Source organism: Rattus norvegicus, chromosome 19 (assembly GCF_021556685.1).
Source record: "Rattus norvegicus strain SHRSP/BbbUtx chromosome 19, alternate assembly SHRSP_T2T, whole genome shotgun sequence".
Classification (NCBI taxonomy): domain Eukaryota; kingdom Metazoa; phylum Chordata; class Mammalia; order Rodentia; family Muridae; genus Rattus; species Rattus norvegicus.
Genome location: NC_141552.1, coordinates 62,652,213 through 62,654,347, shown reverse-complemented (window position 1 = coordinate 62,654,347; position 2,135 = coordinate 62,652,213).

Below are 2,135 nucleotides of genomic sequence, written 5' to 3'. Positions count from 1 at the left end.
TTGCTAATGGACAGAGGTGGGTCCAGCTGACTGTGGGCGGTACCATTCCCTAGGCAGTAGGTCTTAGGCTTTATAAAAAAGCCAGAGGAGCAAGACAGTAAGCAAACGTCCCCTGTGCTTTCTGCCTCAAGTTCCTGCCTTGATTTCTCTCCAGGATAGACTGCGACCTGGAAATGTAAGAAAAAAAATCCAAAAACCTTTCCTTTCCAACTTGCTTTTGGTCAAAGTGTTTTGTCTCCACAGTAATGGAAAGAGTACTAGAACACCACAGGCACGGGGGCCAGGGCTGCTGCACTCGTTTTCCTATAGGATTGCTGCATAGGGTTTTATTTCTTCACAGACTGTAGAATTCTCCCCACGAATGCTATCAGGCACTTGTCTCAATAGCCTCCCCCTCTGTGTGTTTGCGTGGGGAGGATGGGGGCAGGGAGTGCACACACGGAGGGCAGGCTTCCAGTGTCTTCCTCTTTTGCTGTTTACCTTTACTACCTGAGACAGGCTCTCCCACTGAGCCAGAAGCTTGCAGTCTTAGCTAGGCTGGCTTGGCTGACTTCTGCAGTCTCAGTACCACCCACCTTCCCTCCGCAATGCTGGGGTTACAGGCATTCACAGCCACACTTCTTACATGGTGCCGAGGACTTAAACTTGTGTCTTCATGCTTGCATAGCCAATGTTCTACCCACTGAGCATCCTCCCCCACCCATGTCAGCATCTTCTGTGTATATCCAGGAGTAGAACCACCGGGTCACATGGTTACCATCATGAACAGTTTGAGGAAGCAGGCACAGATATTAACAGGATTGGAGTTGTTCTGCCAAGACGCTACTGCTGCGTGGTGTGGTGTGAGGCACAGGATTGTGGGTAATGTGTTCTGTCCTTGGCTCTTCTCGAGGTACTACCATGCTGTGTGACCTTGGTGAGTAGCTTGCCCTCTCTGTGTCTGTATATCGTCTCCTGGGTGCTGGTTCCTGACTAGTGTAAATGTAAGAGAAGGTGGAGAACCTGGCAGGGGACATTCCTCAGTCTGTCCCCACACCTCCCAATAGCGAGGATCTTGAAGCTTTGCACTTAGTTCTACTGTACTGTAAAGAACTTGGGCAAAGTGTGGTGAGAGGAAGAGGTGTGCGGTGTTCTGTTAAGTGGGAACCCCTCAGTGATACCCCCAACACAGCAGCCTCCTCACAAACTGTCGTACTGTATGGGAATGGGGCAGCCATGGGCTGGTAGGACGACATTTACCCGGGCTGAGGTGCCAGCAGGGACCTTCCCTGGGCTGAGCTAGGTAATTCCCAACCATCACAGGGTGGCTTTGCGACCCACTTTCTGCAGGAAGCCTCTGATTCTTCAAGGCTGGTGTGGGATACTCCAGTTAGAGCCAGAAGCTGGGATCTGAGTCTGCTGTACTCTCCCTAGGGGTGGGTGTGTTGGAGTGGTTTGAGTGGCTGGCAGCTGACTGGGTGGAACCTTTGAGCGAGCAGGGGACACAAGCTCCAGGTATGCAGTGGGAGGATAGAGGGTTTTATGGGTGGTAGACGTTGGTAGGGGTGAAAGGCATAGTAGCAGTCCTGCCACTCCCCAGCAGAGGCAGTGCCCTTCTCTTCCCCCCAATTCTCTCCTAACCAGAAGGAGATCTGCTGCTCTCCTTAATGGCCAAGGCTTCTGTGACAGTCTTTCCTGCTGAGCAGGAGAGGAAGCAGAGTGGACTGTCCAGCCCTGACCTGCCAAACGGCACCATAAGCACAGGAACTTTTGGAGAGTCCCTGACAGACAGGTAAGCGAGGTGGGTGGTGGCCTCTGACCCGGGCTCCTGGGAGGAGGCCAGTTCTAAGTCCTACTGTGGTAGCCATGCTTCAGTTTAGGCTGAGGGCCCATCTGTGGAGAACCCTCCTTCTGTTAATGCCCTGTGCTGCCAACCTGTGAATGACCCAACCAGGGCCACAGCACCCTTCCTGTGGCTGCTACAGTTGAGGTAGCCCAGGGTCCACCAAAGTCACTTGTCCGGATACCTATCCCAAAGCACAGCTGAGGCTAAGGGAGAGCCAGGAACCACCTTGGCTCTGTGTTGCCCACAGTGGCATTCCCAGCTACCCGCCTCCAGCTGCCTTCAGCTGGGAAAGGGACAGAGACATGGCACA